We start from the raw sequence: 13,426 nt of genomic DNA on the forward strand, positions 1-13,426 counted from the left end.
CTAAAACTTGCGGCAGGTGTGACTCCTTTTGTTTTATCGTAAGATCTACACTGTTCTTCTGGAGGGCTCTACCTTTTAACATGGGCTGGGGGGTTGTCCTAGCGGTTAGCTGGCGACGTGGGTGTCCGTCCCTTATTGTAGGGCCTTCTAGCTTAACACGGTTCTGCTCTCGGCTTCTGTTTTCGTTTCTCCCCTCGGAAATGCGTCTGTCTCACGGTGGGAAGGTATGACATGCATTTAGGCATTCTTGTGTTAGTCTGTGGTACTTCATTTGCTCACTCGTTACTCGTATTACTTTGGTTAATTTAATGTCACGATTAATTCGGAGCTATGTGACAGACTACTGGATTTGCTTATCATGTCAGGGTTTTCATGGAAGGTGTTGGATTTGCGTGACACCTTACATATCACCACCCTTGAACTTAATTTTTGCACTGAAGTTAGGCAATGATTGAATCGTTGTCCAAGCCAGTCAAAAATTATTCCTTTATCTAAATTTTGTTGCCTACTGTTCAGCCATGTTATTCTGGTTCTATGCTGGTTTGTATTACTAATTTATATTTTTATATTCTTCCACATTATTCTCAAAAATATGTTTATATTGACAAGAGATGAATATTTTTATATTATTATATATTATTAATTCTTAATTATTTTATTTCTTTATTTAAGTGTAAAGTTTGTTTTTTGAGAATTTTGTTATCGAAAGTGAGGAGTCTTTCACATCGATTTTCTTAGAAATATTTTTTTATAAATGTTGTAATTAAGTAAAATCTATTCCTAACACATTTTCTAAATATCATGTACAAGTAAAATGTTTTTGTTTCTAGACACTCATTTCATCATTGTTACAGTAACAAATAAGAATTATTTCCAAGAATTGCTTTGACAAAGAACTATACATGCACAAGTATTGAGATATTATCCTAACAAATGGTACAAATGTTTAAAAAAAGGGAAAACATCCAACAAGATAATTTTTTATTCTTTGTTTTCATAAGGAGAAAATAAGTAAAATATAGCTAGTTATTCCTTTATTTTTATGAGGAGAAAATAAGTGGCTTATAGTTTTAGAGTTTATTATGCTTTACTTTTGTTTTTTATAAACTGTCCATTTCAGAACTAATGACTTATTTTTATCGATAGTCTATTTTTTACTTTAGTCCATAGTCAATGACTGTTATTTTGTAGTTTATTACTGTCTGGTGTGCTTAACTTATTCAGTTTTTCACACATTTCTTTTGCACAATTCCTACATCACATAATTTGATTTCACACATTCCTATTGCGTTGAGATTAAATACAATCGGCTTCAGGGCGGGTTTTTCCTAGGAAGTAACTGGGCTGTGGCCTCCACATGAAAGCTCTCCTGGGAGCCTTGTAGCTGGTATCCGACGCACTACTGTCTATTTACTGTAAACCTCGCCAAATTCTACTATTGATGTGACACAGAAATTTAGTCAAGATTAAATACTTAAAGATCCAGGACGACATTTATCCTATAGAGTAACTCTGCTGCGGCTCAACATCATAGCTCTCCTGGGACTCTTGTAGTTTGTAACCGACGTAATACTGCCTATTTACTGTAAACCTCGCACCATTCTTCTTAGGATAGGACACAGAAACTGCGTCGAGATTTAATACTATAGGCTCCAGGGCGGGTTTTTTCTAGAGAGGAACAGGTCTGTGGCCTCCACATGAAAGCTCTCCTGCGAGTCTTGTAGTTTGTATCCGACGCAATACTGTCTATTTACAGTAAACCTTGCACACGTCTACTGTTGAGGCGACACACAAACTGCGGCGCGATTAAATACTTAAGGATACAGGGCGACTTTTATCCTAGAGAGTAACTCGGCTGCGGCCTCAACATGAGAGCTCTCCTGGGAGTCCTGTAGTTTGTATCCGACGCACTACTGTCTACTTACTGTAAACCTCGCACCCTTCTACTTACGATGGGACTCAGAAATTGCGCCGAGATTAAATACTATAGGCTCCAGAGCGGAATTACTCCTACAGAGTAACATGTCTGTGGCATCCACATGAAAGCTCCCTGGGTGTCTTGTAGTTTGTATCCGACCCACTACTTCCCTTTTACTGTAAACCTCACACCCTTCTTTTTAGGATGGGACACCGTATTTGCGTCGAGATTAAATACTATCGGCTCCAGGGTGTTTTTTATCCTAGAGAGTAACTGGGCAGCGGCCTCCACATGAAAGCTTTCCTGGGAGTCTTGTAGTCTGTATCCGACGCACTACTGTCTATTAACTGTAAACCTCGCAAACTTCTACTATTGATGCGACACAGAAATTTAGTCAAGATTAAATACTTAAATATCCAGGACGACATTTATCCTATAGAGTAACTCTGCTGCGGCTCAACATGATAGCTCTCCTGGGACTCTTGTAGTTTGTATCCCACGCACTACTGTCTATTGACTCTAAACCTCGCACCCTTCTACTTATGATGGGACACAGAAACTGCGTCGAGACTAAATACCATAGGCTGCAGGGCGGGTTTTTATCCTAGAGAGTAACTCGGCTCCGGCCTCCACATGGAAGCTCTCCTGGGAGGCTTGTAGATGGTTTCCGACGCACTACTGCCTATTTATTATATACTTTACACGCTACTAGTAATGATGCGACACTGAAATTGCGTCGAGATTAAATGCTATAGGCTCCAGAGCGGAATTACTTCTACAGAGCAGCACCTCTGCGGCAGTCACATGAGAGGACCCTGGGAGTCTTGTAGATTACATCCGATGCATTACTGCCTATTTACTGTAAACCTCGCACCCTTCTACAAATGATGCGACAGCGAAATTGCGTCGGGATTATGTACTACTGGCTCCAGTTCGGGTTTTACCCTAGAGAGAAACTCGACTGCGGCCCCCACATGAAAGTTCTCCTGGGATTCTTGTAGTTTGTATCCGACGCACTATTGCCCATTTACTGTAAACCTCGCTCACTTCTACTTTTGAAGCGACACCGAAATTGCGTTGAGATTAGATACATAAGGATCCAGGGCGACTTTTATGCTAGAGAGTAACTCGTCTGCTGCCTCACATGAAAGCTCTCCTGGAAGTCTTGTAGTTCGAATCCGACGCACAACTGCCTATTTACAGTAAACCTCAAACCCTTCTACAAACGGTGGTACACAGAAATTACGTCGAGGTAAAATAGTATAGGCTCCAGAGCTGAATTAATCCAACAGAGTATTACGTCTGCGGCATCCACATTAAAGTTCCCTGGTAGTCTTGTAGTTTGTATCCGACGAACTACTGCCTATTTACTGTAACCCTTGCTCCCTTTTACTTATGTTGGGACACAGAATTTGCGTCGAGATTAAATACTTAAGGGTCCATGGCGACTTTTATCCTATAGATTAACTCGGCTGAGGCCTCCACATGAAAGTTCTTCTGGGAGTCTAGTAGTTTGTATCCGACGCACTACTGCCTCTTTATTGTAAACCTCGCACCCTTCTACTAAGCATGCGGCACAGAAATTGCGTCGTGATTGACAACTGTAGGGTCCACAGCGGAATTACTCCTAAGGAGTAACACGGCTGCAGCTTCCACTTGAAAGCTCTCCTGGGGGTTTTGTAGTTTGTATCCGACCCACTACTGCCCATTTACCGTAAACCTCGCACGTTTCTACTTAGGATGGGACAAAGAAATTGCGTGGAGATTAAATACTATAGGCTCCAGAGTGGGTTTTATCCTAGAGAGTAACTCGCCTGTTGCCTAAACATGAACGCTCTCATAGGAGTTGTAGGTTGTATCCTACACACTACTGGCTATTTACTGTAAACCTCCCACCCTTCTAAATACGATGGGACACAGATATTGCGCCGAGATTAGATACCAAAGGGTCCAGCGCGGGTTTTATCCTAGAGAGTAACTCCTCTGCAGCCTCCACAAAAAGGGTCTCCTCCGATTCTTGTGGTTTGTATCCAACTTACAACTGCCTATTTACTGCAAACCTACGGATTCGGCACAGAAATTGCGTTGAGATTAAATACTATACGCTGCAGAGTGGAATTACTCCTACAGAGTATCACGGCTGCAGCATCCAATTGAAACCTCCCTGGATATCTTGTAGTTTGTATCCGACGCACTACTGCCCATTAACTGTAACCCTCGCACCCTCTTAGAAATTGCGTCGAGACGAAATACTATCGGCTTCAGGGCGGGATTTTCCTAGAGAGGAACAGGGCTGTGGCCTCCACATGAAAGCTGTTCTCGGAGTCTGCAGCCGAGTTACTCTCTAGGATAAACCCGCCCTGGACCCTATAGTACCTAATCTCGACGCAATTTCTGTGTCCCATCGTAAGTCAAAGAGTGCGAGGTTTACAGTAAATATGCAGTAGCGCGTGGGATACAAACTACAAGAGTCCCAGGAGAGCTCTCATGTGGTGGCCACTATAGGCTCCACAGCAGAATTCCTCCTAGAGAGTAACACGTCTGCATCATCCCAATGAAAACTCCCTGGGAGTCTCGTAGTTTGTATCAGACGTACAACTCCTCATTTACTGTAACCCTCGCACCCTTTTACTTAGGTCTGCGTAACACGAATACAGCCTCCACATAAAAGCTTTCCTGGGAGTCTTGTAGTTTGTATCTGACATACTGCTGTCTATTTACTGTAAACCTCGCACACTTTTACTATTGATGCAACACAGAATTTGCGTCGCGATCATATGCTTAAGGATTCTGGGCGACTTTTATTCTAGAGAATTAATATCGACGCAATTTCTGTGCCGCATCGCTAGTACAAGGCTGCGAGGTCTACAGAAAATAGGCAGTAATGCGTCGAATTCAAAGAACAAGACTCCCAGGGGAGCTATCATGAGGAGCCGCAGCCGAGTTACTCTCTAGGAGAAAAACCGCCCTGGAGTATATCGTATTAAATCTTGACGCAATATCTGTGTCTCATCCTAAGTAGAAGGTTGCGAGGTTTACAGTAAATAGGCAGTAGTGCGTCACATACAAACTACAAGACTCCTAGGAAAGCTTTTATGTGGAGGCCGTATTCGTGTTACGCAGACCTAAGTAAAAGGGTGCGAGGGTTACAGTAAATGGGGAGTTGTGCGTCGGATACAAACTACGAGACTCCCAGGGAGTTTTCATTGGGATGACGCAGACGTGTTACTCTCTAGGAGGAATTCTGCTGTGGAGCCTATAGTGGCCTCCACATGAAAGCTCGCCTGGGAGTCTTGTTCTTTGAATTCGACGCATTACTGCCTATTAACTGTAGACCTTGCAGCCTTCTACTAGGGATGCGGCACAGATATTGCGTCGAGATTAAATACTATAGGTGACAGAGCGGAATTAATCCTACAGAGTAACACGCCTGCGGCTTCCACATTAAAGCTGTCTTGTGAGTCTTGTAATTTGTATCCGACGCACTATTGCCTATTTACTGTAAACCTCTCACCCTTCTACTTAGGATGGGACACCGAAATTATGTCGAGGTTAAATATTATAGGCTCCAGGGCGGGTTTTATCCTAGAGAGTATCTCGGCTGCGGCCTCCACAAGAAGGCTCTCCTGCGAGTCTTGTAGTTTCTATCCGACGCACTATTGCCTATTTACTGTAAACCTCTCACCCTTCTAATTAGTATGGGACACCGAAATTGTGTCGAGGCTAAATATTATAGGCTCCAGAGCATGTTTAATCCTAGAGAGTAACTCGGCTGCGGCCTCCACAAGAAGGCTCACCTGCGAGTCTTGTAGTTTGTATCCGATGCACTACTGCCCATTGACTGTACCCTCGCACCCCTTTAATTTAGGTTGGGACACAGATATTGCGTTGAGATTAAATACAATCGGCTTCAGGGCGGGTTTTTCCTAGGAAGTAACTCGGCTGTGGCCTCCACATGAAAGCTCTCCTGGGAGCGTTGTAGCTTGTATCCGACGCACTACTGTCTATTTACTGTAAACCTCGCAAAATTCTACTATTGATGCGACACAGAAATTTAGTCAAGATTAAATACTTAAAGATCCAGGACGACATTTATCCTATAGAGTAACTCTGCTGTGGCTCAACATGATAGCTCTCCTGGGACTCTTGTAGTTCGTATCCGACGCACTATTGCGTATTTACTTTAAACCTCGCACCATTCTACTTAGGATAGGACACAGAAACTGCATCGAGATTTAATACTATAGGCTCCAGGGCGGGTTTTTTCTAGAGAGGAACTGGGCTGTGGCCTCCACATGAAAGCTCTTCTGCGAGTCTTGTAGTTTGTATCCGACGCAATACTGTCTATTTACAGTAAACCTCGCACACATCTACTGTTGAGGCGACACAGAAACTGCGGCGCGATTAAATACTTAAGGATACAGGGCGACTTTTATCCTAGAGAGTAACTCGGCTGCGGCCTCAACATGAGAGCTCTCCTGGGAGTCCTGTAATTTGTATCCGACGCACTACTGTCTACTTACTGTAAACCTCGCACCCTTCTACTTACGATGGGACTCAGAAATTGCGTCGAGATTAAACAGGCCCCAGGACGAGTTTTATCCTAGAGAGTAACTTGGCTGCGTCCTCAACATGAACGATCTCCTGGGACTCTTGTAGTTTGTATCCCACGCACTACTGCCTATTTACTGTAAACCTCGCGCCCTTCTACTAAGGATGCGACACAGAAATTGTGTCGAGATTAAATACTATAGGCTCCAGAGCGGAATTACTCCTACAGAGTAACACGTCTGCGGCATCCACATGAAAGATCCCTGGGTGTCTTGTAGTTTGTATCCGACCCACTACTTCCTTTTTACTGTAAACCTCACACGCTTCTTCTTAGGATGGGACACCGTGTTTGCGTCGAGATTAAATACTATCGACTCCAGGGTGTTTTTTTGTCCTAGAGAGTAACTGGGCTGCGGCCTCCACATGAAAGCTTTCCTGGGAGTCTTGTAGTCTGTATCCGACGCACTACTGTCTATTTACTGTAAACCTCGCAAACTTCTACTATTGATGCGACACAGAAATTTAGTCAAGATTAAATACTTAAAGATCCAGGGCGACATTTATCCTATAGAGTAACTCTGCTGCGGCTCAACATGATAGCTCTCCTGGGATTCTTGTAGTTTGTATCCCACGCACTACTGTCTAGTGACTGTAAACCTCACACCCTTCTACTTACGATGGGACACAGAAATTGCTTCGAGACTAAATACCATAGGCTGCAGGGCGGGTTTTTATCCTAGAGAGTAACTCGGCTCCGGCCTCCACATGGAAGCTCTCCTGGGAGGCTTGTAGTTAGTTTCCGACGCACTGAGTAACTCGGCTCCGGCCTCCACATGGAAGCTCTCCTGGGAGGCTTGTAGTTTGTTTTCGACGCACTACTGCCTATTTACTGTAAACCTCGCACCCTTCTACTAATAATGCAACACGGAAATTGCGTCGAGATTAAATACTTCAGGCTCCAGGTCGAGTTTTATCCTAGAGAGTAACTCGTCTGCGACCTCCACATGAAAGCTCTCCTGGGAGCCTTGTAGTTTGTATCCGACGCACTATTGCCTGTTTAGTGAAACCTGGCACCCTTCTACTAACCTCTTCAGTCCAGAAGATAAACAAAGAATGGAAAAATGTTCCATTGCTTTTTTTGGTGCATATGATGTCAAAGTAACACAAAAAAACTAATTTTGAAATTTTAATTTATATAATGTTTGAGTAATTGAATGTACACAAGTGTGTACATTGGGTCTCAACAGAGAAAAAAATGCCGATCTCATAGTATTTTCATATTTTTACTATCAATGAAAAATGCACACATTACTTCTCATTTTTATGCACACATTACATTTTATGAACACATTACTTCTCATGTTTATGGAATTTAGCCAAACAATTGTTTTTTGATACGCTCGAAAAAACTTTGCACTTTTTATACATTATGCAGGAACTTGACTTGCAACCTGGTAACCGAGACCTTGAGGCAAAACTACTCTCAATATATTCAGAAAGGTGGTCAACCCTGTCACATTTGCTTCCTCTAGTTGGCTTTGGTACAATTCGTCTTTGTTTTGTGGGCTGATGCTGCTCATCTTCATCAGAACTGCTGACACACTCCTGTGTCACACTCGGAGAAATTTCTTTCGACAGTTCCAGTGAGTCTACAATTTTTGAAGACTTTACCAAGTCGTGGGACAAGTGAATTCTGAAGTTTATGAGAGACATCCACTTTTGTTTCGGTATCCCTTCTTTTTGACAATACCTTTCGTACATAAGCCATGAATTAATTATGGCTGAATCAGTGAAGTGGTTGAATATTCTGACAGTCCACTTTTTTGTTCTGACGTTTGACTTATAGTATGCCATGTATCTATCACAAAGATCAATGCCACCCATATTGCGATTATAGCTTTTGATGATGGCTGGTTGTTTGACACTAACCTTTGCTTTTTTCTGTAGTGCACCATCGTTTGCAGGTACCCTCTGGTTCGCTCCCTATGCGCGAGGATAACAAAGTGACGGATTTATTGTCGTTCCATTTGAGGGCACAAATTTCCTGGTCCTCCCTTACGTACTCATCCCATTGCCCCCGCTGCAGCTCCTGATCTCTCTTGAACTTATAAGCTACTTCTTTTATTCTACTGGCCACCACAGGTCCTGTCTGAAATATATTCCTGTCTAGTAAAAGCTGAACAGATTTTGAACTGGTGAAAAATCTGTCACTGTAAATTACATGATTGTAATCACTGGGTATAGTTCTAGCCAGTAGTTTGAGTATACCCGCTCCCAGGCCATGCGCCTTTTGATCGCTGTCAGGAATTGTTCCTTTGCCAGTGTATATAGCAAAATCAAGGACAAGTCCATCTGATGACGCTAAAATAAAATTTTTGAGGCCAAGTGGATTAGGTTTGGAAGGTACATATGTTCGCATCTTTCACCTCCCCATGAATGGAATCATCTGTTCATGCACAGAAAGGTGTTGAGACCAGGGTAAAGTAATACATTTATTTCTAAAAGCATCAATTAAAGGTCTAATCTTCCAAAGTTTGTCATTTACGTCATGATCTTCCAAATTATTTACAAAATGCAGATTATTTCGTAATTTATAGTATCTATCTCTTGTCATGATTGATGATACAAGTGGAATATCCAGTTGCATATTCCAGTAAAGTCTTGCCTGGGGCAATTTCAATGTACCCATCAATATCTCAATTCCGACAAGGGACAAAATTTCATCAGTATTTGTATCCAGACTTTTTGAGTTCTTTTGGCAATGATATAAATTAGTTTGTCCTGCAACATTTTTCCAGAAATTTTTATCGAAGTACTCGAAGAATAACTGTGAAGTGTTTCTCAGTTCACCATCAGTCTGTTCTTCAAATCTGTCGTCAGAAGGCTGTCGATTACACATCCTGCAAACAAATAGTACCACTGAAAAATACTGATCTAAATCGTGTCAGATGACACACAAAACTACACAAATGTAATGCTTACTTAGATTGCCTCCATCTTAGGGGAGGACAGTGAGGAGATGAAGCTGATGCAGGTGCCTCAGGAGTAACATCCACATTGCATCCTTCAACTTCAAGCACACCAATTCGTTCAGGTGGAGTTGGAGGTTCATCAATAGGATCAACTTCGTCTGAAGGAACTCAAGTCACTCGTCTCGAGCAGTTTTATAATTTCATCGTGTATTAGAGCTCAGAAGCGAAAATGAAATAAAGTAACTGTTGATGTAATGGAATAAAGAAATGAAACTGAACCTAATAACAAAATTAAAAACTTTTGAGTTTTCACCAGGATTGGAACCCAGAATCTATGTGTTCCGAATCCAACACGCTACCCATTTTTTTTCTTATTTTTATCTCATTTTGTTCTTTATTGTTCGTTCCATTTGTTCGGGGCGGACGTCCTATGACAGCCATTCAGGTTCATCGTTGATCTATAAACTCAGTTTTTTGTTACAGAGGGCGACTAACCCTCTGACCGAACACGCTGAGCTACCGTGCCGGTTCCATTAAACCACAACAACCACAATAACTTACGAGCACTCCTAGAGTATTAGTAGCTAAACTTTCGACTTTAATTTAGATTACGTTTTAAATTACGATTTCACAATGACATCAGTCTTAGCGTTAGTACCACTAGATTCTGTGAGCTAAGACCGGATGTACACAAATGTGTACTTAAAATTCAACAGTCGATGTTTGTAAAACTACGAAACTATCGGTTTCATTGCATACACATATCACTTTCTTGATGTCTTGTTTGGAGTAAGACACGATAGAAACAGCAATACAATTCAAAAAGGATTATTGAAACTGAATTTACCTTTCTCGCGTGTCCCAGATGACGCCATCCTTCAGATCGGAAGTTTCAGGATGCAAGAAAACCCGCCAAAACTGACTTGCGCACGACCTAGCGGCAGAAACAGAAACCGCATAATGTGCACAGTCGTGCATATCTGGTCTCAATACAGGAAAACGTCATTTGGCAGGATGACACTACAAGGACCTGATGTGCACATATGTGTATGTCGGGACTGAAGAGGCTAAGGATGCGACACTGAAATTGCGTCGAGATTAAATGCTGCAGGCTCCAGGGCGGGTTCTGTCCTAGAGAGTAACACTTCTGCGGCCTTCACATGAAAGCTCTCCTCGGAGTCTTGTAGTTTGTGTCCGACGCAATACTGCCTATTTACTGTAAACCTCGCACCCTTCTACTAATGATGCGACACAGAAATTGCGTCGAGATTAAATACTATGGGCTCCAGAGCGGAATTACTCCTACAGAGCAACACCGCTGTGGCCTCCACATGAAAGCTCTTCTGGGAGTCTTGTAGTTTGTATCCGACGCAATACTGCCTATTTACTGTAAACCTCGCACCCTTCTACTAATGATGCGACACAGAAATTGCGTCGAGATTAAATACTATAGGCTCCAGGGCGGATTTTATCCTACAGAGTAACACCGCTGCGGCCTCTACATGAAAGCTTTCCTGGGAGACTTGTAGTTTCTATCCTACGCATTACTACCTATTTACCGTAAACCGCGCACCCTTCTACCAATGATGCGACACAGAAATTGCGTCGAGATTAAATTCTGTAGGCTGCAGGGCTGGTTTACTCCTACAGAGTAACATGGTTACGGTTGCCACATGAAGGCTGTACTGGGAGTCTTGTAGTTTGTATCCGAAGCGCTACTGTCCATTTACTGTAACCCTGGCACCATTCTACTTAGAATGTGACACTGAAATTGCGTCGAGATGAAATACTATAGGCTCCAGGGCGGGTTTACTCCCACGGAGTAACAGGGCTACGGTCGCCACACGAAAATTCTCCTGGGAATCTTTTAGTTTGTAGCCGACGCACTACTGCCCATTTACGGTAACCCTCGCACGCTTCTATTAAGGATGCGACACAGAAATTGCGTCTAGATTAAGTACTAGAGACTCCGTGGCGGCGTGTCTCCTAGAGAGTTATACGGTTGCGGTCACCACATTAAAGCTCTGTTGGGAGTCTTGTAGTTTGTATCCGACGCCCATTTATTGTCACCCTCGCACCCTTCTACTAAGGATGCGATCCAGAAATTGCGTCGAGGTTAAAGACTATAGGCTCCATGGTGGCTTAACTCCAACAGAGTAACACGGTGCAGTTGCCAAACGAAAGCTCTTCTGTGATCTCGTAGTCTGTAACCGACGAACTACTGCTGATTTACTGTAACTCTCATAACCTTCTACTAAGGATGCAATGATGCGGCATAGAAATTGCGTCGAGATTAAGCTTAGTAAAGGCTACCTCTTTACACCGTCGTGGGCGGAAGGAGGTGATTCATGGTGGCACTGAAGTTTTGATGGAACGTAGTTTATTGTTCCTCACTTCCAGCCCCTGGGACTCTCACCGATATATGGCCTTCCTGGTCACAAATGAAGTGACAGTCCTCAGAGGGACTGAGCAGCTGGCAGGGGGAGAAAGGGAGAAACCCTCCTGCGGCATGAGCGAGCCATTGAAGCGATGCCAACACCACTGACTTCCACTCCTGTCACGGCAGGTGGTCCTGTCACGAAGCCAAAATCCAGGATTGAAGAACAAGTTGAATTACAAACAAATAACATGCAACTCTCCTCTTTATTAAATTAGGGAGCAACGAGGGTGATAAAGCCATAAGGGAAACCCTAATTAAAGCAGTAAACCCTAGAGCTGACATAATAAAAGTTAAAGCAATAAGGAACACAGCAAACACAGTAATTCTTCAAACTGAGACACAAGCAGACAGAGAAGAGGAAGATTATAGAAGAAACAGCAAGCTTAAAGGACATCCGATGCGAAGAACCCAGAAAAGTAAGTTACTACTGGCAGGACGCAAGATTCCAACAACACTATCAAAGCAAGACTTTCTAGAAGAACTATCAGAAATAAATCTCAGTGACCACATTAACAAAAGGGAATTTTAACAAGAAGTCAAAATACAATTCAAAACAGGTCCGAAAGGGAAAAGAATGTTAAATAATAGTCTACAGGCGACTCCGCGGGTCAGATCACTGTCATTAGATAGGGATAGGGAAGCTTTCTGCGGGAAATGTGCAAAACCCGGTCATAAAAAGTTCCAGTGTCATGAAGAATAGCTGTAGGCTGTATTCCTTGCAAGAACAGGAAAAGAACATGTAACAAAGCCAGAGAGATTGGAGTACGCTACTTACAAAGAACTCTACAAAAGGCAAATACAATGAAAGGTGTATGACGTCACCAAAAATGTCAACTAGCACACACCAAAACAGAAGCACTGAGACAACACTCTTTGGATTTCTAGGAAGAGATATGAATCCAAGTATCAGCTACGGAAATGTACAGAAGTCCTCTCAACAAAACACGGATATTATCACCAGGATCCAACCTCGCAGAAGCAAACAGAAATCACCAGCAACCAAAACAAGAGCGTGGCGACGTGCAGTAGCCTGGAGGCAACAACTTGGGCCGCTGCTAACCACAAACACTCCAACGGATATGAATCCCATCAATAGTTGCGATATTGTGGAAGAAAAATATTTAGGCTAACAGATTACATCGGGGATGTGTGTTTCTACTGCGCCATGGACTATATGTGGCGAGGCACATCAAACACGAAGTTTTCCTGTGGGAAACACTCCAAACGCTGACTTTTCTTAGAATAATAGAACTGGAAGAGGAAGCCCTGAGTGAAGAAGAGTTTAAAAACAACACACTGCCCACAACAGAACTACATAAAGATGGCGATAGACATCCAAGATAGGGTCATGCCCACCAAGACAAGGACCATGACACAGTCGTTAAACACAACACATCACACATAACAGAAGTACATATAAATGACAACAAAAGTCCGAGGCACGGTCAAGCCCATCTAGAACAGGATTATGACACAGGCATAACACCAGTATCTCTAGACACACGGAACCGACATAAACGTAAATTAATTCCTCCCGCGCCAGAG

The sequence above is a fragment of the Schistocerca piceifrons genome, unplaced genomic scaffold, assembly GCF_021461385.2.
Source record: "Schistocerca piceifrons isolate TAMUIC-IGC-003096 unplaced genomic scaffold, iqSchPice1.1 HiC_scaffold_2521, whole genome shotgun sequence".
Classification (NCBI taxonomy): Eukaryota; Metazoa; Arthropoda; class Insecta; order Orthoptera; family Acrididae; genus Schistocerca; species Schistocerca piceifrons.